Genomic DNA, 27,728 nt, shown 5'->3' on the forward strand with positions numbered 1-27,728 from the left:
CATCTTTTACCTTCATGACGGCCTCCAGGACAGTTTTTGCTTGTGGCGTCTGCCTGGTCATGGTGGTCTGAATGTGGTGCCAGTTGTTCGATTGGACTGCTCCGATGGCTAGTTCCAGACATTCATCTGTCCGGGTGGCTTCTACAATGGTTTCAAGTCTCATGGGGAGTGGCCGGGATCTTTCAGACACAAGCCGGACATATTCTTCCGTGTCTTCGGCATCTTCCTCTTCTGCTCTCGTGGCGGCCCTGGGATGTCGTGACAGGTAGTCCGCTGGATTGGAGGATCCTGGCTTATATTCCACTTGGTAGTCATACCCTTGCAGCTGGAGGATCCCTTTTTCAATCCTCGGGGGAGGTTTGGATACTGACCCCTGGAACAGGGGAATGAGGGGTTTGTGGTCTGTGGATACGGTGAATGGATGGCCATACACATATAAGTGAAAGTGCTGGCAGGCCCAATGAATGGCAATCGCCTCTCGCTTGATTTGCGAGTATCTCTGTTCCGTGTCCATCAGTGAGCGACTCGCGTATGCGATCGGGGCCCATTCTCCGTTGCTCTGTAGCTGAGTGAGCACAGCTCCTAGCCCGTAGGGGCTGGCATCCACAGCAACATTGGTGAGTCGGGCTGGGTCAAAGTATGATAGTGTAGTGTCTGCCGACAGGGCTGCTTTTGTGTCTTGAAGGCTTGCTCCTGTTCCGGGCCCATTGCCACGTGGTGGTAGATTTTGTCAGTTCCCTGAGGGGCTTCGTGAGGTTGGACAAGTCTGGGACATAACGAACGCAGAAATTTACCATTCCTAGGAAGCTTCTGACTTCCGAGATGTTGGAAGGTGCTGGGGTTTCTTGGACATCCTTCACCTTGTCGGGAGCCGGGGCCACTCCTTTGTCAGAGAAGGTGTAGCCAAAAAAACTGATCTCATTCCTCAAGAACTGACATTTTTCTCGGTGAAGGGTCAGCCCGGATTCCTTGATCCTTTGGAGAACCCCACGAAGTCGGTGGTGGTGTTCTTCCATCGATGAAGCACATACCAGCAGGTTGTCACTCACATTCAGGACTCCCGTGATTCCACTGAGAACCTCGCGGATGGTGTTTTGGAACACCTCCGCAGCACTCGAGATTCCGAAGTTCAAGCGTCAGTATCTTCGGAGACCGACGTGCGTCGAAAAAGTGGTGATGTATCGATAGTCTGGGTGTAGTGGCAGTTTTGCGCCATTCAGCTCCCCCAAGATGTCATCGATGGTGGGGGTTAGGTGACGTTCTCTCTTCACTGCAGCGTTTGGAAGGCACATATCGATGCAGATGCGGACCTGCCCTGGTTGTTTCGGCTTCCGTGCTACTACGATCGGGGACACCCAGGGGGTGGGCCCACTGACCTTCTCGATAATCCCTTGTTTCTCTAGTGCCTCCAGTTCTTCTTCGACCTTCTTCCGCGGATGGAACGCAATCCGCCGGTGTCTCAGCGCCACTGGTTAAACTGACGGGTCAATGTGGAGAGAGACTTCCTTCCCTTTTAGGCATCCGATGCCTTTGAAGACGTCTTCGAACTCCTCCATGATGACCTCAAGTTCTTCTTCTTGTACTGCCAAGGCGAACAAGATTAGTTTCAGCTCCTCTGCTGATTGCCCGCTCAGCAGCATTCCGCTTCCTTCCTGGGTCACATACACAGTGGTCGGGATTTTGAGGCCCCGATGCTTTAGCTCAGTCTTAAAACACCCCTGGAGCGGGATGGGCTTCTTTTGTCCGTACGCGAACATCCTGATTCTGGCTTCCTGCAACGGCGGGCGTGGGCTTAATTGATTGTACACATTCGCAGCCATTAGTTCAATCGAGGCCCCAGTGTCTATGGTGGCTCTCACATCCTGCTGGTGAATTTTGATCCTGCACTTTGGAAGTCGTCGTCTCTTCGGTCGTGGTTGGTCTATCGCAAATACATAGTGGACTGGGTGGTCTCCTGCGTCATCGTCCATGTCTTCACTGTCGTGTGCTGCCACTACGACTTGTGCTGCTTCCTTCCTTGGTTTCGTGGATCAGCATACCGCCGCGAAGTGGTTCATCCACCCGCAGGAACTGCACTTCTTCCCCCTCGCTGGGCAATCTTGCATGCGGTGGGGCGTGCCTCCGCAGTAGCCGCACTCCTTTTTCTTCTCTTGCAGTCTCCTCCCTGAGGCTTGGCGTGCCTTGGGCCTCACTACATTTACCGCTTCCACTGTATTTACCTGCTCCGTCTTGATGGGTCGGTGGAGGGCTGCCTCCATGTGGGATGCCCTAACTTGTGATAGCTCTTTCGATCAACCCAGGGTGAGGATATCAGCCAGGGGTTTTCCATCGTCCTGAAGGATGTTCACTCTGAGTTTGGACGAGAAGCATCCTTGGATTATCTGACCTCAGATTTCTTCCTGTTCATCTCTAAATCCGCATGTACTTGCCAGTTCCTTCAACCGCTCATGGAATGCATCTAACGACTCCTCCGCTTCCTGTTTGGCCTGGCGAAAGATAAATCTCTCGTAGTTTCTATTCGCCATTGGTTCAAAATGTGCGTTTAGGGCGTTATGCAGCTTCATGTAGGTTTTGGGTGTGGCCTCCACCAGGGTTTTGTATATGCGGTGGATGTCTTTGCCTCCCAAATGGAGGAGAGGGCCCTGCGCCTGTCTTGGGCTATGCCTGCCCCTTTGAAGTATATCTGGAGCCGGTCAGTCCAGTCCCTCCACCGCGGGGCGAGGGAAGATGGGGCGCCATCAACTGTAAACGGCTCAATGGCCGGGATTGACACCATCCTCGCGCAGTCGCAGACACTCTCCGCGGCACGTGCTCGGCCTACCTCCTGGGCTCAGTAGCCATTGCCTTGCCGAGGGTGACAAAACACGCAGCTGGAATCTCCCTCTGTACCCTGGGAAGCAGGCTTTACTGTGACATCCTTTCTCCAGAAGAGTGCGGAGTTCTCGATATAGGGCTCAGGCTGGGCAAACAGGGACACTTCCACTCTTCTCCAGGCACCCCTTGGAGCTGGGGAGTCTTCAACAGCCCGGGGCAGGCATCTTAGGAGCACCACAGCAGGCCTCTGCAGATTAAACAGCACCCCTGTGGTTATATGGCCCACATCAAGGGCTCGAAACTACTGCTGGGGATAGATTGCACATGGCAGTGCACGTAGGCTCTTTACCACCTCGTCGCCAGTGTAATGGGGCTGCAAGCACGTGGCTATGAATAGCGCCGCAGCCGCAATATGCTCGGGACACAGCTTTGCTTTTCACTCGCGTGGTCCCGACTGCCGGAGCCAGGCCACGCCCCTTTATTTTATAGCCGGCGTGTGACGGCACACGCCGGCGCTAGACGGCGTCCTCCAAGCGCGGGTAGACTGTACCGCTACCCGGCCGGAGGACACTACACCCCCCATGCCTCACTTCCTGATAAGAGCCCAGGGCGGGGGTGGGAGGGTGTTTAGGAGGCCTGGAACTTCTCACTCACTTCACAGGCAGGGGGCCAAGTCACTAAATGAGGTGTAAATCACTGAAGCACCAAAGGAAGCCGTTTTCGCTGCTGATTGATTACTTCTACTGTGAAACGCTTCTCCTACAGTGTGGCCTCAGATACAGAGGGGAAGGGGGGAGGTCGTGGCGACTTCAGAGCCCTTTCTTAATCTGCATCACACAATACTTTTTACATTTAGACCATCCCTGCCGTCCTGGGACGCATTTTTTAAATAAAGAAGTAGGGGAACGGACTGAGTTAAATTTAAAAAGTAGGGGCACGACGTGCCCTTCCGATCCCGCCCACTTCCACCACTGGTCCAAACAGTCTTTGCGCACTCAGGAGTGGGCAGACCCACCTCCCCTGCCCTGCTCGGAGAGCAGAGCAGCCCTGTCCACCCGCCGCAATGCGCAAAAAAACATAAAATAGTAATAAATAAACGTAATTACTATTTTATGTTTCTGCTTTTCGCACTGTGAGATAGCAATGGGCAGACGCTTCTCCATCATAGCGGAGGAGCCGCCCCTGCTTGCTAGTGTGTAACAATGAAGGATATGTAACTTAATTAACAGCCAAATAATCATAAAGCGATTGAGGGATAGTATCATATAGGAAAGAACAAACACATGAAGACTCTACAGAAAGAAAGAAAACACATGACACTAGGAACCTGACAATCTGGAATTTAGGAAACAAGCATAAGACAGTATCACATTAGGAAAATAGGAGCTAAGAGAACAGGAAAAGGAAAGTAAGGACAGAGGAAAAGCAATCCAATTAAAGCAATAACATCTCCTGTCAACAAGAGTGAACTGAAAATAGCACTAGCATCACACGTTACGAAGTGCTGGTTAACGGTTTCAGCTCAGGACAGAAGAATGAGCTGTTAACAGAGGTATAGCAAGAAAAGGGTTGTGGTGCTTAATAGTGCTACTTCCCGAAAAAGGATACAATACTAAACAGTGCTTGCTCACAAGCAAAAATGCACTAATGAAACAGTGCCAGCTAGGAAACGTGAAAAAATGCTAAACTGTGCTATTCAGTGAACAAAGATGATCTGATTACTACTACTGAGCCAAGAAGCAAGGATGTGCTGCTAAATCGTACTAACACTCAGCAAACAAGGTCAATCCAGGTTGGCTAATGTTGATCAGGATGCCACCCGTAGCTGACAAATGCAGGGAAAGCATACAAGTACCAGAATGCATCAGAGTATTCAAGCCAAGTCCTAGTCGGAGCATCGAACTGGTATGATGGCAAATGGATTGACAGATTACTAATTTGCATCCAGAGGTTTTATCTATGGATGTGTAAGTATGTATGCATGAGGCTGCTTGTGCACGTGCATTTAATGTGCAAATACACTGCCTTAATCACGCACCCAAAAATTCCACCTTGGTATGTAAAGCAAGTATTCCCATGGAAGTGACGGCAGAGTGGAAAAGGATGGATAATGCAAGTGAGAGAAACTTTAGAGGTGTACATATGCATTTGTTGCAAGGGTTTGAGTACTTATCCTAAAACAAAATGACAAACTTGTTAGTGGTGCATAGTGCCTATATAGGCAACACTCCCCACCCTTTGCAAGGTCAGCATGCACAATGGAATAAATAAATACACAACACAATTATTTGGTGGGAAAAGATTTCTGCAGGTGTATTCCATACAAAAGTATGCAGCATGGTGGGTCAACTTACGGGTGATCCAAGGGCAGGCAGCGGTGACTGACCTACGCTGCCCTGCCCGCCTGAAGAGGCAAATTGCACTGTGGTAAATTAAAAACGATGCTACCAGTTATGAAGGGATTCACTCCTCGAATACCATGAACCACTGGTCCACCACTTTACTCACACTCTTTTCGAGGGCAAAGCGTTGCAAGGCAAGCCCTTGTTGCTCCGGCTTCCAACCGCCCAAAGGACTAGCTTTGTGCGACAATTCTTTCTCCAGGGTCCTGCCGTAAAGGCTCCTGGGGTTTGGCACAGGCACACCTATTGTGCTCCTGAAGAGGTACCCTTCTGTATCCTTCCACCTCTGGATTGCCCTGTAACTCCGCCTGCAACACAAACAAAAACATTAAATAGTCCTACCTTATCGTGCTCCCCAGCCAACACGCCGGGTAAGCTGATGGGCGGGAGACGGCGTGTCCGGCAGCAAAGAGGGCGCCTAAAAGGCAGGGGCAGGTATAAATACCTTCCCCCAACGCTCTGCATACCAGAAATACTGCGGCCCGCGTGTCGGGCTGTGGGACTCCTCCCCAAGATCCCAAGGCTAGAGGGGGTGTTGGTGTGCCTAGGTGGCACTAAGGTGGCTCACTGCTGAGCGGCGGGCAGCCTCAGATATCGCTGTAAAGTGCATTATTCTGCAGCAGACTCACTGGAAAGGTGTATAATAGTTTGACTTGTACGATATTGTGTTCTTATTCGTATTTGTTATACATTTTCGTACCTCTTTTGAAGTGTTTTCAGGTAGTCGAAGAAGAAACTCCGCCAATTTCCGCCTAAGGGCGGCCAGGTGTTACCCCAATTATATTTGCCCCTAGGCCTCCTTAGTATAACATGAATTTAAAAAAAGAAACAAGAACTGGGTTTACTTTAATTAAAATCAGACCGGGAGTCAGTCAACCTTTGCTTGGTGCAGTGGCATGGGGTGGGGCAGGTTTAAATGGACAAGTCGGGTCAAGTGACATGAATCAGATGGACAACTACTATGAGCTGCTTCTCCATTTGTTGTGAATGGTTGCGAGAGCGAGGGTGTGTGTGGGTGTGTGCATGTGTTTGTTGAATGTGATTGGAGGGATGCAGTAATCTTATAGGCATGCTTAAGCACGGTGCATAGCCAAGACATGTGGGATGGGCTGAGGCTCTATTGCATACTCTCAACATAGTTTCCTTATAAAGTTCAGCATCTTCAGTGACCGCATAATCATATTTTAGATGAGTTCAAGGATCCCTCAATTTATTTAGCACTGAGGTCCAGGAGTTGAGGTTACCAGCTGGTTCTGGTCCTGTGGGGCAACCTGAGGCCATTAGTTCCACCACAAATAACTGGGAAGGCAGAACCCAAAGATTTACCATACATAGCACCATAGAGCATCTATGCGGTTCATCCAGGAGAGGTGGAGATGGAACCGAAGGAATAACACAGACATCAACATATTGAGTAGAGCGGTGGACATCCTACCCACAGAAATAGATGTCAGTAGGAGCACTTAGTAAACATTAAGTGGTATTTTTTGGATAGAGGACTATTAATTTAATGAGTTGGGTTTCATGGATGGAGGATAGATACAGATGGAGCAGAGGGGATGAAAAGTCAGGGGTCCTGGCCGTAGACCCTACCAGGCCTACATGGGGAAGATTCCCTTAACCTCTCCACTCTCTACCTGGATGCCCTAATGCAATGGCCAGGTTGAGCTTGCAGGTGCTTGGCCTGCACACTCTTTCAGGCAATTACAAACAATGTATGTATATTTTTGTTAAAACCACATGCCTCGAGTGAAGGAGTTGGGCCGGAGAGGTTACCATGAGGTTTCTTCTTAGTCTAGCTCCTTGCAGCAAATTAAATATACTTTCAAAGAGGAACAGATAGAGGAAGTTAAGGGGGGTGGACATACTATTAGAAGCCTTGTACAGCCAGAAGTGTATACTGCGGAAATACTATGGAAAACCATTTTGGTTCTATTTGTTATAATTGGGATTACGTCTCTTCTTTAAGAAAACTACACATAATACTGATCAATTTAGGGACTGAAAGGGTAAAGATTTAGGAAAGTCTTCCAGATTCACCAGAAGGTGAGGGTTAATGTGTAGCTGCAGTCGTTTACCAAAAACGTGGAAGAGCATTTAGAGTAAAGGATCAGCATTGTCTTTGAAAAACATACATGTTTGGGGTGAGAGCAAGTCACAAATGAGAATGTTTTGGGTGCGGTAGTGGGTGGATCCCACATGCTCCACAAGTAAGCACTTGCAATCCTGCCCCCCCCCTCACTATTAGGATGCCACCTTGCTGCTTTCGGATTGGGACACGGATGAGCTGAAGGCTGTAGCAGCATGGTTTATTGTTTTTCTTCCCTGGTGTTGCCACACCTGCAGCCTATAATTAGGCACAGTGTTTATGGCATTTCCGACCCACGGTTTGGCTTATAAGTCCGTGGGCAGATTTAGCATGCTAGGGTACATAGAGAGGCGACAGCCAGATGCAGCCTGCAATTGACATGTCGGAAATGGTGGCTTCTGCTTCAGGCAGTTTGCTCATAGTGCCGAGCAGCCACTTTTGAGCACAGTAGCTATTGGGTTCTTCAGGCCCTGGAGAAAAAAACTTTGTTCTGACCAACAGGCTCATAGGAGAAAGGAGCAGCCTGAGTTAAACCACATCGATCCTCCCCTTCACCCATGTCTGCCAGATTTCTTGAATACATTGAGGACCCAAATGAGCGTCGTGCTGGGACCGGTGGATACTGGAGTGAGGACTGAACCACCAGTTTTTCCTCCAGGAGGGTAAGTGCTCTCTGTTAAATTTAGGTTATTAAAAGGCAATATTATTACCATCTGGTTAGGGGTCTCTGGTTAGGTTCTGGTAGTGTTAGGTCTCCTAAAACTTCTTTGACTCCTTTGCTTTGTCTGGGATGCATCTAAAGGTGGTGTCTGTTGACTATGCAAAAGCATTTTAAGGCATCAGACGCTTCCGCCAATTTTGAGGCTTCAGCTCTGGTACAAAGAGCAAAAAAACACAGAGGACAGGCAACGGCGTGAGCTAACCACACTTCCTTGTTACAAAAGGAGTTAATAATGGCTGTGGGTATAGTAAACCTTGATGACAACCTGACATCTCCAGATGCTGCTGAACATGTTGATCTTGAGGTATCAGGCTCTATTTCCCTGCAGGGCAAAAATCTCCTCGATACTAGAATCCTCTTTCGAACGCAGTTGGTTGGGGGAGATACAGCTATGATCTTCTTGGAGCCGACATTAAGCTTAATCCTAGGCCTGGGTACAGTTAAGTATCCTCTGTTTCAAAACAATTAAGTAGGCACTGTGGATGTTGTATTAAATGCCTCACAGTCAATTTCCTCTTTTCCTTTCTAGTACCTGCCTTGGCTCCAATGAGTAATCTTGATTCCTGCAGCTGTCTTCTTTGTCTCTTCAGGAGGCTGTATCTGATGCTTTGCAGCAGAATAGATTCGGAGTGGAGTCTGAGGGGGTGAACTGGGTGAATTAATGGCTGAGTCACAGTAGGAGACTTTTCAGCAGGGTGTTAAGAGTTCCACTAAGCAATTGAAGATTAAAAATATGTGCAATCTCTTCTTGAACAAGATCAGGGATTTGAGGGCCTCCCAAGCATCAGAAACTGCTGCCCTAAATGCCAGGCTGTCTAAAATTGATGGTTCCATTGCTCAGCTCCAAGAGAGGCTAAAAGAGGCTGAATACCAGATTTCTGAGCTGGAAGACCAGCTCGTTACGATGCAGAAGGAAACTGTCCAGTTTCATAAACAACAGTCCCCGCTGGAATATAAGATAGAGGAACTTGAAAATCATTCACGCCACTCCAATTTGCATATTGTAGGGGTTATGGAGGACTGTGAGTGCCAACAAATGCTCCAGTGGGTTGAATCGTTTATTAAAACCCATGTTTTGCAAGAATGTTCTAGCCGTTTGATATTAACAGGAGCCCATTGAATTAGCTGATGGTTGCTGATTTTACAATAGTGATATTTTTGATATCTTTCTAAATTACAGGATTGGTGATGGTGTGGGTGTAAAAGAGTGCAATGTCATGGTACCCAGTTTAGTTAGGTACACTCTGGGAGGGTTACTGTGGGCGCTGCCCCTCTTTCTGGAGGAGGGATTTTTTCTGTGCATCTCATTGGTTCTATGGTTTTTTTGATGGGACACTGGGGGGTCGCAGCGTGAGGTCTAGTGGTGGGGGTAGGCACATATATAAGAAAATGAGCAGATTTTCTTTTGACAATTTCCTATTGGATAAGGCTGAAGGGGTCAGAAATCACCTTTATTTAAAAATGTACAGGTTTGTAAAAATTCTCTATTTGATAAGCAGAAGGGTTCAGCAATGACATTATTTTTTGGGTGTATACATTGCAATGGCCTTCAGTAATTGTTTATTTCAAAATATTATTTGAAAATGGGTCATCAAACTAGAATTCTATCTTGTACTGCTAGCTACATGGTTAATAGACACCAAGGGGCCCATTAGGATGTCGGGCGGATTGCCCCCGCCAGGCTGGCGGTAGCCACCGCCAGCCTGGCGGGGGCAATCCACCCGACATCCTCACTCGTTTTCCCCCTCGCCATATTAGTATGGCGGGGGGACCTCGGCGGACGCCCTGGTCGCCTTGCGGCCGGGGCGGAAAAGGAATAATATGGTGGCGGTGTCTATCAGACACCGCCAGCCATATTACAATGGGGTTTGACAGATGCCTTTCCGTGGTGGCAATGCCGCCATGGAAAAGCATGCAGTCTTCACTCTGGGGGCCCCCTGCGGCCCCCCAGAGTGAAGGAGGTTTGGAAACAAAGCGGCAGGCTCCGTTTATGCAAATGCTGAAATGCATTTCTAGCATTGTGGCGGGCGGTGCTTAGAGCACCGCCCGTCACAATGCTAGAAATGCAGGATGTGCCCGACACTGTGGCGGGCACATCCTAATACCCCCGCCCTTATGGCAGGCGGTCCCAATCCCCGCTAGGATGACGGGCAGACAAAGTTCACCCGTCATCCTAATGGACCCCAAGTGTGGTGCATTGATGACATGGTTGGCTTCTTTTCCCCTGAAGTACTATTTATATAAGAGACTCATCTTAAGGACAACTTGCCAAAAATTCATATACCCAGGCAGTATTCTCATGTGTTGCTCGTCTCAGCAGGTCTGGCAGTAAGAGAGGTCGCCAATTATTGCCGCCAATTATTTGGGAAGAGGCCTGGACTGGGCCCTTAGTGATACAATAAGGGTTTTGCAGGGTCATTGGCTCAGGGTTAAAGCTATCGTTAATGGCCTTCCCATCAATTTAGGGAATTTTAATGCCCCTGTGATGGATGCGCTCAAACCTGTGCAGCAAATATATAAGATTGCATTGGGAGCGGTTGAACCGATTATTATGGGGGGAAATTTTAAATACATTCAGGAGCTTGCCAATGATACCTCCAATAGAAAAAAAAATTAAAACCTTCAACGAAAAAGGTTAGTAACATCTTGAAAAATGATTTTTATCTAATAGATCCTTGGAGGTCTGACCACCCAGGGATTCAACAATTCACATGTTTTTCAAGTCTGTATCACACTGCTTCCCGCATCGATTTTCTTGCTGTCTCATTTGATTACAAGGGAAGGGTCAGATATTTGGGCCAATTCTTTTTCCGATCATTCACTTATCACAGTTATTATTGAGGTCGAGTTCACTCGAAACGATAAGCCCAGGTGGCAGCTGGACCATTCGTTATTAGCAGATTAACAATGGTTCAGGATATGAGAAATTCATTAAGGAATTGTTTCAATTGGGTCATTTTGCAGCTTCTTGGTTCTACATATGGGAAGCTTTCATGCTACCGCCAGGGGGTGAATTATTGCCTATAAGGCAAATCAACATTGGGAGCATCGACAAAAATATAGCTCAGTTGCAAGCTGCTGTTGATCAGGCATCATGAGTAAGTAGAAACGCATCTGCCTAGGAAAAGGACAAGCAGAATCTGAGGGATTTTTTTGTGTTACAGGAAATTACTAGTTCAAGGGCTTATCATCAGCAACTCTATGAAGAAAGCCTGCAGATCGGAATGTATTTGTCCTGATCAGACCAGGCAAAACAAGGATCTGTGTATGTCAGGAAACTGAAGAACCCTGCCTTCAGTGGCATGGTATTAGATTAGGGCCAAGAATACCAGGTCTTTGTTGCGCATTATAATCTCGTATATGAATCAAGCTATTCTACTTCTCAGTCAAGTATAGCACTGTATTTTCAGGCTCTTAGAATGCCAACTGTAGAGGATACCCAGGCTGACCAATTTATGATTACTATTATATTTAAGGAGTTAAAAGATGCTTTAGCCACAATGTCTAATGGCAAGGCCTGTGTCAATGATCTCTTTACAGACAAATTTGATAAAACTTTTGCAGGTAAATTGCTGCCTTTTTGACTGGATTATTTAATTATGTCAAAGATGGGTGAAAAATCTCATCTTATTTTAGGGAATCAACTATAGTTAGCTTTAAAAAAAACATTAGGTACCCCGAGAACGTTAATTCCTGTAGGCCCGTTAGTTTATAAGCTTTTTGTTAAGCTATAGACAATTCGTGTCAGTCCGCTCGCCCATGTTTTAATTCATAGCAACCAAACAGGCTTTGTGGGTAGACGGCTGGTGGATGCGAACACGTGTTTCAAACTCCAGGCAATTGACTTTTTCTCAGATTAGCAGACGAAGGCTGTAGTTATTATGGTTGATGTGGCGAAAGCCTTCAATCTGGTTAACTGAGATGCATTGTTCTTTGGCCCGGAAAGATTTGAGTTCCCTCCACGCTTTATTAGAATGCTATTGAAGGTTTATCATGGAGCCAACTCTTAAATGTTGTTAATTCTCATCTAGCAGGCACAGTTGCAATAAAGAAATCAGGGGTGTCCCTTATCGCCTATTTTATTTACATTCTTCATACAGCCTTTAGTGATTAGGATTTGGGCATCCCAGGCTATAGAGGCGTTTCTATCGGGCATGACCAAGCTAAAAAATATTCACATTCTTTATTTGAAACCAGAAAGGGGAGATGTTCATCAGGTATTATACGTATTTGATTGGTTCAAGGATATCAGGGGTTATAAGATCAATCTAATAAAAACAGAAGTTCTGCTTTTGAAATCTCCGATTGAGGCCCTTTCGGCATCCACAAGCCCGAGATCAAGTGCATATCTGCTATTTAGGGGTATATGATACTCAAAAATATTCTAAGCACCTCCAGCTTAACTATCTCCCAATGTTTTATAAGATAAAGGGGTTTCTCAGTAGATGGACTTTGCTTCCCTTGATCTTGGTTGGTTGAGTGGCTCTAATTAAGTTAAGTTGTCTGTTCTTCTAGTTTAGTTGTTCCTCTTGCGAACGTCCCCATTGAAGTTAATAGTAGCTATTTTATTAATATGGATGTGGTTCTAAGGCAGTTTATTTGGCACAGCAAAGTACATAGGGTTAAACATTCTGCCCTTCAGTTGGATATCTTACAGGGTGGGTTGGCTTTTCCCCATTTTAAAGGTTATTGCCAGCTGGCACACTTTGATCTGTGTGTAAGAGTTTTAGTGGCTGAGGCATAATGGACTCCTTTTTTGTTGATAGAATGATGCAGGATGCTGGTACTCAATAGCCTTTGGGATCACTCCGGGCTCAGAGATGTGGGTCACTCTCCCCTTCTGGGTAAATTGATGACTAGGCTCGAAATCTTTGCTCAGGTAATAAACATGGGTAGCAGAATTTTTTCGGCTATCACCAGATTTTATCTTTTGGTAGGGCTCAAAATTTGTATCTCAGTCTCGAGAGCCACACTGCATTTCAAGCTTTGTTCAGGTCGAGGATGGTCAGGATGTGGAATTGGTAGCGGCTAGTGCATAATTTAGAGGTACAACCTAATGGTATTAAGAATATTTTAGATAAAATACGGTTAACAGCACATTGTGATTTCTTAGGGAGAGATTGTATGACAGGTAGGTAGCCAAAATATCGAAATTAAAATATCGATACAATAATATCGTTGTTTTAATTTCGATGGTATAGAATATCGATGTGCAATAATATCGATGGACAGAATATCAATTTTAAGGTATCTATGTTATTGATATCGAAATTTTGCTCAGTGTTATGTATTTTATTATGTATTTTATATGTTTGTTAAACATGTTTTTTAATGTTTGTTTAGAAATTGGTAATTTAGTTTACATTTTGCGTTTTATTATCAGAGCGGGTTGTGGGTTTATAGGGGAATAGGGTGGGAAGTAATTTAATTATAATTAATTAATTAATATGTTATTTTAATATTTTTGATTAATAATGAATTTGTAATTAATTTGAATTAATTAGTTAAGTAAATTAACTAGAGTTAATGTAGTAATATTTTTTATTTTTTGTTATTGTTAATTAATAATTAATTGGTAATTAATTATTATTAAGTGATTAAATGATAATTACATGTTTTATGTGATTTATTTATGTGTAGTGGGTTGTGTTTTTATAGGGGAATAGGGTGTGAAAAAATTAAATTACATTAATTAAAGAGATTGTATTTATTTATTGGTATTTATTATTAATTGACTGTTAATTAATGAATTGGTAATTCGTTTTTTAAAATTAATTTATAATATTAATTATAAATAATTTATTAATAAATATTGTGTATTCTTGTACATTTCTTGTTAATTAATTATTAATTGGTCATTAATTATTAATTGGTAATTAATATTTGTCAATTAGTTAATTTATAATTACATCAATTTAATAATATTAATTGTTATTAATTGATTAATTGATATTTAGATTAATTGTGTTTTTTTGTATGTGTAGTGGGTTGTGTGTTAAAGGGGGAGTAGCGTGGGAAGTAATTTTTTGTTATTTTTGTAAATAATAATTATAAATATTTGGTATTTAGTGATATATTTTTGTAAATACAATATTACATCTTTTTTTCTTTAAAAATATATGTAATTGATAAGTATGTTAATATAACGCCTACGCTATCCAACGCTTTCCCTACTGTTGCATCCTCTGGATTGGGAATAGTAAATTTTACCCCATGCTATCCAACGCCTTCCCTACTGTTGCACCCTTTGGAGTGGGAATAGTAATTTTTACCCCTACGCTATCCAACGCTTTCCCTACTGTTGCACCCTCTGAAGTTGGAATAGTAATTTTTACCCCTACGCTATCCAACGCTTTCCCTACTGTTGCACCCTCTGGAGTTGGAATAGTAATTTTTACCCCATGCTATCCAACGTTTTCCTACTGTTGCACTCAAAGGAGTGGGAATAGTAATTTTCACCCCTACACTATCCAACGCTTTCCCCACTGTTGGACTCATTGGAGTGGGAATAGTAATTTTTAGCCCTATGCTAGCCAACGCTTTCCCTACTGATACAATATGTTGAGTAAGTACATATCTTAATTTATATGTAGAGTTTTAAATTTATTTTAAATGTGTATGTATTAGTTATTATTTTTTAAATATGTTTTAATGTTTATATCTATAATTTGTTAAATGATATGTATTTTTAAATTATTTTTACATTATTAATACATTTAAAAAAACGATATTTTTTTACTTCTATATTTTTGTACTACGATATTTGTTTTTCGATATTTTTGTACTTACCTTTATGTAGATAGAACTTCGATATTTTTGATGTCGATATTTTTGCTTCGATATTTTTGTTTGTCTATATTCTGTCTGTCGATATTAAGTCATAGATCCTGGCAGACAATATCGCTTTTAGGCCATAAGTTATTGAGAGCGGTGAAATTTAAAAGGAACTTGCTTATCGCTTGCTGGATGGCGTACTACACTCCAGCTGTATTAAATAAAATGTTCCCGGGACTTGGCAATTGCTGTTTTTTTGTAAGAACCAGGGTGAAGGGGACTGGCTACACATTTTTTATTAATTTATTTTTAATTACTCCAGTTAACATCCGTCTTACATTTGACTGTGGGGCAAAAATTGATTCATCTCCTGCTTTGGTACTTTTTATTTTTTTAAATAATGTGTTATCTTTCAATTTACCAAAATTAGGACAGAGACTCTTGGCGATTGTTTTTATCATTGCCCTCTCTCTAATTTTGCAATTGTGATGAACCTGTAGGGTTCTAGTTTATCAAGAATGGATAAGTAAAATGATTAGATAAAAGCAATTTGAGGAAGCCTACGCAAAGAGGGTTGGGGGTTTAAAGCGATTTAATGCTTCTTGGCAGTATCTTGATTTAATTATAAACTAGAGCTCCGTGGTCTAGCATAGTTCAGTACAGTTTTAGATCTTATCAAGCTGTATTGTGTGTTCTGTTTTTAACACATTTTAACACTACTATGTTAAATTCCCAGGGGGCTGATCCTATGTAGGCTCATTGTAAACATTATTCCTGACTCGATGTAATGAAGTGATTTGTATGTTAATATGTAATAGGATCATGAGGGATAGTGGCATCTGGTCACTATTCTGGTTTGTTCGAGCACTTTACAATATTTGCAAGTAATCACTGTAATGTCCTATTACTTACCGGTAATCTTCATTACTCCTGGTCCCGTTGACCTCGTCCCATTCCTTAAAATATGGAGATGACCATCTCCACGACAGAAAAAAAGAAAGGAGCATGCTGGGATACCCTACCTGCTCCCTCCCACTGGGAGTACATAAGCGGTACCAGCCCAGCATGCAGCCTGAAATACCAAGCCAACAACAGGAAGGCCGGCTGCAAGGGAGGGAGGGAGGGAAGTAAGGAATGGGACGAGGTCAACGGGACCAGGAGTAATGAAGATTACCGGTAAGTAATAGGACATTTACCCCCAGGCCCCTTCTGACCTCGTCCCATTCCTTAAAATATGGAGAATACCAAAGCAGAGAACCCGGCCTTCCGGAACCCCACCAACAACAAGGGCACCAGACCAAAAAACAGAACCCCAGAGGCCCGAACCAAGACCCCAAAGGCCAGAAGGGGACCGCCACGCAGAAGGGAGGCACAGAAGCAGAGCCAAGCCCCCAAGGGAGCAAGCAGAGGGTCAAAAACCAAGGCCCCCTCACGACCAAAGGAAGCCCAGGAGAAGCGCACACGCCTCAACAGAGAACGGAGCCAGGAAAGGTCAAACAACCAGCGAGAAACCCCCAAGGGCGAAGCCCCCGAACCCAGGCCGCCAAACAACCAGGGGCCAAAAGGCCAACCCAGCCCAAAGGACAAGGGTAGAAAGAACAGCCCGCACCGGGCGGACGAGCCGAAGGAACAGGAAGGAACAAAGCAGAGGGACGACCCCAACACAGCAGGGGAAGCCCCCAGCAGAACAGAAAAGAGGGCAGCAACAGGGATCCACAGAGGAACCAGGCCACAGGGCAGGGCCAAACAAAGGCCAACCCCCGCAGAGACCCCGAAGCAGCAGCACCAAAAAAGCCAACCAACCAGGAGAAGAACCCGGCGCCCCAGAAACGACCAAGAACGGAGCAAAAACGAGGGCGTAGCCAAGAAAGACAACAAAGGCCCACACGGAACCAGGGAAACCAAAACCCCAGACCCGGAAAGGAGGAACCGACCCCCAGGAGGAAAAAAGGGAGCCACCACGGAACCACCGAAGGCGAAACCCCAAAGGCAGAAGGCCAAGAACAAGGCCCACAGCCCAACCCCACGAAACCAGCCGCAGAAGAGGCAGGCCAGCCAGCTGGGAGGCACACAACACTGCACCACCAGGACCCCGAAGGAGAGGAAAAACTGAACCCCCAACCAGGAAGGGGCACAGGAAAGGCACAACAGCCAACCACAGCCAGACCTCCCCGAGAAAGGAGAACCAGAGGGAGGAAGCCCAGAGCCCACACAACGGACCCAGCTCCACAGCCAACCGAAGGGAGCGGACCCAGAAAGGACCGAAGACCAATCCAGGACCGTGACAAAGCCCAAGAGAAGGAGCAGCCAGGAAAGGACCCCAGCAGGGACCAAAAAAAGGACCCGAAGCAAAGAAGGGCCCCACAGCACAAAGCCCAACACAAGCAAGCCAAGAGGCGCACCAGCGACCCAATAGCAAAGCGAACGGGATGCCAAAACAGGGACCGGAAAGGCAAAACCAACAGAGGCAGAGCCACGGCCCCCAGAGCACACGGGAAAAATCCCGGCACCGAAAGCAAAGGAGAGGAGCTCGAAGAAGCCCAAGGCGCACCACTCAACAAGGGAGCGGGAAGGAACACCCCAGCACCAACGAGAGAGCAAAGGGCACAGGCCAAAAAACAGCCTGCGCGGGAGCACAGGGCCAACGCCAGGCCCCCAAAGCCCCAGACCCGAAGCAAAGCCAACCGCAACCCAAGGCAGAGCGAGAGGGGCAGGAAGCAGAAACCCGGCCACACACCAGGGGAGGCAGACACCCAAACCCCACAAGGAGGGAAAAGGCACGGCCAACAGGGCAGGGCACAAGAGCCGAACAACCAAAGAACAAGAGGCCACCAAAAGCAAAAGCCAAGGAAGACCAAGAAACCCAGCCACCACCGGAGGGAAAGAGGGTGGCAGGCGAGAATAAACCAAAAAGGCCAAGGCTCACCAGCAAGGAGGAAGGGCACAACAAACCCACCCCTCCCGGAAACCAGGGGGAGACACCACCAGAAGGTAGACACTCCAAGCACAGGACAAGCAAAAGCACCCGACGGGAGCAAGAAGCGCCCATCAGCGAAAACCGCAGGCAGGCAGGCCGGCACCCAGACAGGCACCCACCCCTCACAAACCAACAGAAGGGCAGGAACCGAGGGGCGAAAGGAAGGCGCAGAGAGGCCACACACCCGGGGAGACCGACAGCCAAAACCCACCAGCAGGGAAAGGGCACAGCACAGCAAGGACCGGCAGACAGGGAGGGGCACAGGAGCCAGGCACCCGAAGAACAAGCGCCCACCCAAGGCAGAGCCAACGACCCAGCCACCACCGGAGGCAACAGTGGCCAGCGAAGCAAAGCCCCAAAACACAACCCACCATCCAGAGAAACAAGAGGGGAGAAGGAAACCACAACAGGAAACCAAACCCCACCTGGCAGAAGACAAGAAGGAGGAGCACAACCAGCCCGGCCCGGAGCCAACAGCCGAACAAGGACAAGGCGCCACCAGGACAGAGGAAGGGCCCAACAGCCCCCCCAACAAGAAAACAAGGGGAGGACACAGGAACCCGCCGAAAACCAGAAGCCCCGAGCACGGCCCAAGCAAAGCACGCAAGAGGAAGCAAGATGCGACCAGCAGCGGATACCGCAGGAACCCGACAGGCACGCACCAGGACCGAACCCACAGGAACGCCAGGAACCAAAGGGCAGAAGGCCGCAGAAAGCAAGCCACGGCCCAGCAGGAAGACACCCCACCAGGGACGGCCAGGCAGCAGGAGGACCAGAAGCCATAGCCACAGGGCAACACAGCCGCAGAGCACAGCACAAGCGGCAAACGACCCACTCCAAGCGGGAAGCACCAGAGGGAGAAGCCGGACGGAAACAGAAAAGAAAGCCAGCAAGAACCCCGGAACCAGAAAGCACAGAGAGCCGCAGCATCCGGAGAAGGACAGAACAGGAGCCCGTCAAGGCCCAACCGGAACCCCCAAACAGGACACAGGCCAGGGGAACAGGAAGAAAAAGCCCAAACCAAGGCACAAGGGCAAGCCAACCAAAGAGGCACGCCCAAGGCACACAGGGGAAAACAGAAGCGTCCCCAGAACACAAAAAAGAAACACAGGGAACCAGGGCATAGGCAGGAAGCGAGAGGGAACGTACACCCCTCCAAGGGCACAAGCGCACCCACCAGGGGCGCAACAAGGGCAGAGCAGGGGAACCCCGCAGCAAAAAAGTCGGGCAGGAGAACGCCTGAGAGAGCCAAAAGGAGGGGGCCAACACACACGAAGCAGGAGGCCCCCACCACAGGAGAAACACCCCAGAACCCCTCCAAAGACGAAACCCAAGAGGAGGAGAAAAGGACTCCAAGGTGGCAGGAAAAACGCACCACCAGCCCTCCGCCCCTATCAACAGAACACAAGCAGCCGAGGAGGCATGGGGAAGGCAAACCAAGGCAGCAACAGAAGAGCCAAGGCAGCACAGGAGACCAAGCGACATGCTGACACGAGCGGATGAAACAGTGCAGGAAAACAGCACACACCCCACTCAACCGGCAGGGAGACACCCAGAGGACGACACCCACCAGCCACAGCCCCGGACAACAGCAGGCAAAAGACAAACAGAGAAACAGGAAAGAAACAGGGACCGCCGACACACGGCACCCACCCGGGAGGCAGGAAGAGGGCGACAACAGCACCCCCTCCCCCCACCCCCAATAGACTGGCCCGGTGCCCACCAGAACACCAGCGCCGGGCAGAGAAGTCCGCCCCGCCGAGGCCAAGGCAAGAACCACATCGGCCACAGTCAGGGAGCCAAGGACCCGGCCCAGGAGGAACCTGCAAAAGAAAGACAGCAGGAAAGTCGGACAACAACAAAGAAAGAAACAGGGACCGCTACGCGGTACTCACCAGGAGGGCAGGAGGAGCGCTCCGACAGCTCATCGCCCCCCAAGAAACCTGCCCAGGCGCCCACCAGGACATCAGCGCCAGGCAGAGTAGGCCACACCACACGCACATCTGGGGAAGACAAACAGCAGCCCCAAGTGAGGACACACCGGAAAAGACCCGCCAACAAGAGGCATAGCGAGGTTGAACCAGGAATGGAGACATGGCGCCAGCGTATGTGGCCGCCAACTGCACATCCAGCGAAGACACATCAACTGCAACCACCGGGAGGGCGCAGGCCAGACCACCAGGAGGAGCCCCAGCAGGCACTCAACACAGACACCAGCATAAGCAACCAGTCTGCGACCAGCCGGCAGGGGAAATGTGGCTCCCCGTCGTGGAAATGAACTTTTACTTACCCGGGTCCACAGCTTGAATAGGGTAAATGCGAGCGAAGGCTGCGGTGATGCAACAGACACGGTACAAGAAAAGAGTCAAACACCACAAAGCGGGACTCACCCGTAGCGGGGGCCGCAGCACCAGGAAACGAGGCCCCCACAAACCCAGCCGGCACGAGAATCCAACCAGCGCCACGCCAGCAAGCCACAGGAGCAGCGCGTCTCCCACCCGGCCAAGCTCCAGGAGACGCGCCCTGGCGACCCGGAAGAACAGCGGGATGACGGCGCACCAGCCGCAAAGGGCCGGCAAACCGGAAAGCAGCCAGGAAGAAGCCCCGCGACCCAGCAAGCCAGGCAGGCCGGGAGGCAGACAAATGAATTACCAGGAAACAGCACCCCTGCCCGCGAAGCCAGGCAGCCGGGCAGGGGAAGCAGAGAAGGACCAGCACGCCACCCGAGCCCAGCAGGAGCAGTCGCAGGTGCAGCAAGTAGAACACAGCACACTCGAACATCCATTCTGTCGGAGACAGAAAAAAAGAACAGGCTGCATGCTGGGCTGGTACCGCTTATGTACTCCCAGTGGGAGGGAGCAGGTAGGGTATCCCAGCATGCTCCTTTCTTTTTTTCTGTCGTGGAGATGGTCATCTCCATATTTTAAGGAATGGGACGACGTCAGGAGGGACCTGGGGGTAATGTATCTTATTCAATTTATATGCACTCTATTATAATTTACAGCTACTTTAGCGATTAATTTCTTTTTTTTAGATTTTTGTATTTTGTTTATCCACTTTATTGTATTTGCAATAAGCCATAGAAATTATTATTTTTCTACTCCAGCTTGTATGTCCTTTTATTGGGAACCTTAATAATGAATTTCAGTTTTTTCGGATTTCCTGCATTTTTACTATATCTTAAGCTGTTCTATTTTGAAAGAAAGTATTACTTTTGATATTCGCTATGCATGTATAACTATACATTCCCCATTGTGTATTTATATAAATTAGGATTTGTTATTAAAATGTTTCTGATCTGCTCAAATAAAAAAATTAAATAAACAAATAAAAAAGCTTTGTGGTGCATAGCTGCTTTACGGTGCTTTTGTAACGCATTTGTGGGGTTGGGTTATTTGTGTGTTTCACTGATTCACAGCCGGTTGGTAGGATATAAGAACAATCCTCGCATATAAGTCGAGGGCAAAATACCCTGACATAAAGGAAGCTATAGCTGGAGTCATGGAACATAAATGCGATTAAAAAAAAATCCTGGGGAATCACAAGTTTGTGTAGTAAGAAATGATTTAAGAATGAAGAGAGATCCATTTTCAAGGCACTCCAAGCAAAAATAATAATGTAAGTGGTTCCATTGTGCGAATACTGGACATCTTTCCAACAGTTCTTCCTTTTTTCCTCAAGTGTGGCAAGAATAGGTTTTGTAGAGAGTTTATCTCGAAAACAAGTGAATTCTGTTAACCAGTTAAAAAAAGTATGGACACGTTAGTTTTCCAAATTGAAGACAGTGACAACAATGTGAAATGCCATGTGGTGAGATTTTCACTGGTGGGCACACTGTGAACATACTAGCAGACTCTTGTTCCCCTTATACATTCATTATTATTGATGTTTTCAAATATGCATTCCCAGGAAAGAGTAAGAGCCAACAAAATACTGGTAGGTAGGGGAGAACATGGGGCCCATGGTGGTGGGAAGGAATATTGCTCATGCACATTTCCAACAGAGACAGATTAACCTTGGGAAAGATGTAGCTAAGAAGAGATCTAGGGCCAGATGTACAATCCATTTTTCTGGCAGTAACCAGCCTGATTAGCAGAAAAGCATTTTCCTATGTACTTGTGGGACCCCTTCTCATTTGCAAATGTGTTGCCACTCTGTGGTGACAAAATGCGAATGTTTTGCGACTGTATTTTGTTTGCAACACATTCATACATACCACTGCGACTAGGTATTTGGAAGGGACACTCTTAACACGCCTTTTGTGATTCGGTAATATGTTACCAACTTGCATATTGCAATTGCAGTCGCAAAACATTCACATTTTACCACCACGAAGTGGTAACACATTTGCAAATGAGAAGGGGTCCCAAAAGTACCCCTTCCCCTTTGTGGATGGTAGGAAATTTTTAAAAAAAATGAAATGGAACTTTTCAGTTTTGTTTTGTGGGCTACATTAAAAGAAAAAAACTATTTTATTTAAAAGCAAACACAGACATGGTGGTCTGCTGGCCCCAGCAGGCCACCATCCCTGTGGTTTAACGATTCACAATGGGTCATAAATTCCGACCAACCTTATGAATATTAATGAGGTTGGTCAATTTGATACCCACTACGAATCGCAAATAGTGTAAAGTAGACTGTTGCACACAGTTATTTGCGATTACTTACTAGTGAATCGCTAAAATTAGCTATTAGGTAAGCACACATCTGAATCTATGTACATCTTGCTTTTAAAGCCAGATGAACAACGCTTTTTATAGGCCATAAATGGCCCGACTCACAGAATTGGGCTATTTGTGACTGGAACTATAATTCTTTCTATGTATCAAACCCTATTTTGCAATTTGATAACCTATTAATGAATGGCAAAAGGGGTTAGCAATTTGGTATTAGGAAGGGGCGTATTAGGGGTGCCCTGTATCACAGTGGTATGTAAGAATGTTTTGCGGTCGCAAAATATTTGCATTTTACCACCAAATCCAATTTGGTGGTAAACCATCCACAAATGAGAAGGGACCCCTTTCCCTTTGTGAATGGTTGTGAAAACGTTTTTTAAGAGCAGGCCATGGTCCCCAGACCACTGCCTACTCTTAAAGAATGAAAAGATAACTTTTCATTATTGTTTTTGAAAAGAATCACATTTTCCTTTAAAGAAATTGGGTGCATTAAAAAAAGCATTGATTTAATTTAAAAGCAAACATACACATGGTGGTCTGCTAGCCCAATCTGGCTTCATCTCTGTGGTGTTAGCGATTTCCGATGGGTTGCAAATTGCGACCTACCCCATGACTATTAATGATGTAAGTCAATTTGCGACCCACTGGGAATCGCAAACAGTTTAACTGTTGTAGATAGCTGTTTGCAACGATCTAATAGCGAATCACTACAATTTGCTAATAGGTAATCACAAAGCTTAATCTATGTACATCTGGCTCCTAATCTCTTGGGTTGAAAACCAGAAGGGTCTTGATGAAAAACTAGACCCAAATCAGCCACACTCTGGAAAATCCACTCTCACCTCATAAATGGTGTAGCTAAAAGGGATGGGAAGTGGGGATAAAGTACACATATGTCGATTTGAGGTACCTAAACTTCCACATCACATCAGAGTTGATCACCATCCATGCTCAGTATCACTGAAAAGTTAAGTACAGTAGGACATACTGGCTGTTTCGGAATTATATGTCTTACCTCAGCTTATTATCAAGTGAGTTTGCACATTGGCTCATGGCCCCTCATGCCATTCATCACTCCTTTTTGGCTCTGCAGGATTTTTTATGGCTAGCCATAGCAAATGTGGTATTTCAGCATGTTGTGCAAAAATCCTGAAGGCCTATCCAATGGTTTATGTTTCCAAGATGAAGTTTAGGTCTAGGGTATGGACATGGAACTTCATGGCAACATCCTGAACTAAATTATAAATACAATGAAAATTATCCAGTCGTTACTCTGAAAAAAGATAACTGTCTACTTGGTGTTGGTTCAGTAACTTGCCTATGCCAAATAATATCTAAGGATGGGTTTCAATGTAAAATTGACGTAGTTGGAACAGTCAAAAAAACTCAATCCCCTGAAGATAAAGATTAATGTAGGTACTTTTTATTTCTAGCTAAATAGTATATGAAATCTGTAAAAGGCTTAGGTAGCATCATGGAATCAAGTCCTTTTGGGATGGAAATGTGTCACGCATGCTAGCCGGGCATATACTCCTGCTCTGAGAGCCCAATTGCACGTGAAACTGATATCCTAGCTTTTTATTTAGCCCTGTCACCATGGTTGCAGAGGTCTATTCCTGCCCTGGTAATTTAAGGTTTAGATCCTGTTGTATATTGGGAGTAAGACTACTGTCCATGCCCCAGGTGAGTTGCATAAAGTGGTTGTGGCATCATACTGAGATTTTGTGAGTCATTAGTGTGACCAGGCATTTCACCCAGTGACAAGGAAAGTGCAGTCTACTGACCCCTCTTGTGTAAAGCTCTACTTTTATGTTAGAACAAGTTCCTTGAGCTGATATTCTGTGTGCATGACAAGTACATGTACAATGTGTGGCATTTGTGTGGCAGTTGGACTCAGTGTGTGATGAGAGTGTGAGCACTGGGTTCAGTGCGATCTATTTTTGATGGCCCTGGTTTAGCATGGCACACGATGGAGGTTGGACACACCTTCCCCAGATAGTGGAACTGAATTGACTGCATTCCTGGTGGTAGAGGACGAACAAGCAAACACTGAAATGAACGAGGATGGAGACATGCCTGGCCTCAGAAATTCAATGAGGCCTTGTTAGCAAATAAGTGAGTAGTTCTTCCTGGTCACTGCTTTTTGGGAGATGGTATGGGTGATGGGAGGGATAGAGATTGTTGTTGTTCAAAGTGAGACCGCATCTAGGTAGAGCCTGCCATTTTTTCTGTCCATGATTTTTTCTTTAGGAAGCCTGATGACTGCCAAGAGTAGAGATCTCACACTCACCTCTGGAGGTCACTACTGCAGAAGTAGAGTGCTGCCTTGTGAGCCGCCATGCTGATCTCTCTCGCTACCAAATTCAGAGCAAAGACAAGGGAATGGTCCCTACTGTTCAAGAGCTGATGGCAACAGAGTGGGGCCTGTAAATGTTCCTGTCCTGCATTACCTGAACTGCAGCAGCAGAACACAGATAACCAAAGGGCTGACTACTGTGAAAGAAGGAGAGCATTAGGAAGCAAACTGAGTTCTGTTATACAAACATAAGACTTCTACTAGGTGAACTTGAAGAGGTGAAAGTGAGTTGAACTGTTGAGCACATCAATTATTCCTTGGAGGCACTTTCAAAGAACAGCATCCGTGCCTAATCAGTGCTTTCTCTCAAGTTACAAACAAGGGATTCTGAGGAGTTCCTTAATTGGGGTAAAGTGCCAAATGATGTAGGGCCCCATGGTAGTGGTGGGTAGCTGCAAAGGTATAAAGTCAGACAACAATGACAGAGTTAAAAGAATTTATGAGGGGGAGGAGCCAAGCTCGCAACCGAGATGGCCGCTCTGTAGCTCGGCTCCGCCAGCCTTCCTGCCCAACGCATAAATCCTGTCGAATATCCTGCCTCGAGACGACACACCCTGGAAGGAAAAAGAAGGGGAAGCAACGCTGGTACTCACCGTCTGGCCCGGGGGCCCATGCGTGCTGTGGATCCGCTGCTGGGCTCTTGCTTGCTCCGGGGCCTTTGCGGTGTAGAGACCGGGGACTTGCCTGTGTAGGTCAGCCGGTGCTGCGGTGTCTGCGGCGGCCCCCGGTGCGGGGGCGGAGCCGGCTGTGAGGGCCATTGTGCGAATAGACCGGTGGATCCTGGCCGGGCCGGTCCGGCGGCCGGTGGACCCCTTGTTGGAGCACGGAGCACCGTGGAGGTGGGGGGTCTGTGCAGGATGACCCCCCCTTGATGCCCTGTTCGGCCATCTTGAAGACCTGCGCCCGGAGCCGACGGGAGGCGCCCTCGGGTGATCGAACAGCGGGCCCCCGAGTTTTTTGGCGCTCTTTCTGCACCAAGATTGCCATTAGCGTGTCCCGGTGACCCCCGGCGGTGTCCCTGCGTGAGAGCCCGGCCCGGGCGTCGTGGAGTGTGGTGTCGCAGCTGAACCCACAAGATGGCGGCTGACGCCCAGGAACTCGGATTTCATCGGGACGACGGATCTGTGTCGCTGGCGTGTGCAGGGGCCTGGTCATATGAACGTGAGCCCACGATCGGCGATGTTTTGGCTGCCCTGCAGTCTTTGCGTGCGGCCTTGGCCCCCGGTGCCCCTGTGGGGGTTGGGCGGTCCGCCGCCATCTTTGAAGGACCGCTCCCCATGGACACCCCTCGACTTTGTGATGGCGTTGTTTTGTCCCCCTTGGTCACTACAAGGAGTGCTTCCGCTGTGCGTAGACAAGATTGCACCAATGCGGCCCCGTCTCTCCTGGCAGCTGTGAATGTGGAGTACGAGGGCATGGGCTCCATGTCAGATTCGGATGCTGCTCGAGGGTTCAAGGAACGTCATGGATCGCTGATCCGATCTACTATGGGGAGGCCCTGCTGTTGTGCTGCAGGGGGGACTGAACTTTCCTGTGCTGCGAGGCGAGACTCCTACATCTTGCTGCTCACCGTGTTACTGTCGAGGGTTCTGGACTCCCGAGACTGGTCCCTGTTTTATTGCTGGCTGCCGGAACCCTTTGATTTGTGCCCTAGTCCTGGTTTGTTTCGACCGTGGAACAGCTCCACCTTCAACTGCTTGCCTTTCCTTGCTATATCGTATATGGTGGTGAAGACAAAGACAGGCCAGGGATGAGCCGATGCTGCACCCAGAGGACTACCGGTTACTAGCTTGCTACGCTGATGGCCCCCGCTTCTGATACTATGGACGGTTCCTTTACAAGTTTATAATATCTAGGGTTGTGTCGATCTCGTCTGGACGTTGCATATTCGTATGAGTGGGCGGGAGGCTAGGGCCTACCGACTTGTCTTATGTTCTCCCCCCTCCCCCCTTTTTTGGGTTCTTACCCCCCCTCTTTTTTGTCTTCTTATTCCATTCTTTCTTCTTGACTTCTCTATATTTCGGGTTCTGATTTAGGGCGACAGGCACGCTGCTGGGGGGACAGGCCGTAGCTTTCTGCAGGGGTGCAGGGTGGGATGGGTGGGGTGGGGGGCCTTTTTCTCTTTTTCCTCTTCCTTTAGTTCTATGGCTCTTTTGTATCCCTTTATCGGAGCGCCGCATCTGTGCTTGTCTCCCATGGTACGATTGCGGGTGGTAACTGGGGGTGTGTTGTTCTCCCTTCTACTGCATTGCCACATTGCTATTGCGACTCGCGTGTTCACCTCGCTGGCTGTACCCTCACTCTTTTTGCGTGCTCCGTTGCTGTGGGGCGCGTGCCACAGCGCGGCGTTCTCTCCCTTTCTGATTTATTTCATTTTCCCCCCTTTTCCCCCTTTTATTTTCTTTTTTTTTTCTTCTTCTTTGGGTTAGTATGGCGGATGATTGTATTTCTTGCTGCTGTTCTGGTTCCTCCGTTCACTCTTAATATGTGATTGGTTGGTGGGGTGCCTAAAGGCGGGCCTAGGTGAACATTGATTTGTTATATGGCGTATATGTTCTAATTAATGTACACTGTTGCTGAAGATAGTTTTCTCCGATACCTCTATGTTTAGCTGTCTGATTCATGGCCCGCTATGGGAATTCGGATGACCATACACTGCAATTAATCCTGCTATACTTCCTAATATAAAATTAACCTTCTTTCCTCCTGTTTTCGGTTGTCGTATATGGCCGTTCTCATATTGACTGCTTACCTACAAATGTAATGTGCCCCCCGACACACTTCTCTTCGGATACATCAGCTTATTATATTGTGTCGTGGCCTACCTGAGCGGTTGTTGGCCCGTATTTGTATATCCTTAACTGTACAATACAGGTTTAAAAAAAAAAAAAAGAATTTACGAAAGAGGTGATCATTGAT

This window comes from Lissotriton helveticus, chromosome 3_1 (assembly GCF_964261635.1).
Source record: "Lissotriton helveticus chromosome 3_1, aLisHel1.1, whole genome shotgun sequence".
Taxonomy (NCBI): Eukaryota; Metazoa; Chordata; class Amphibia; order Caudata; family Salamandridae; genus Lissotriton; species Lissotriton helveticus.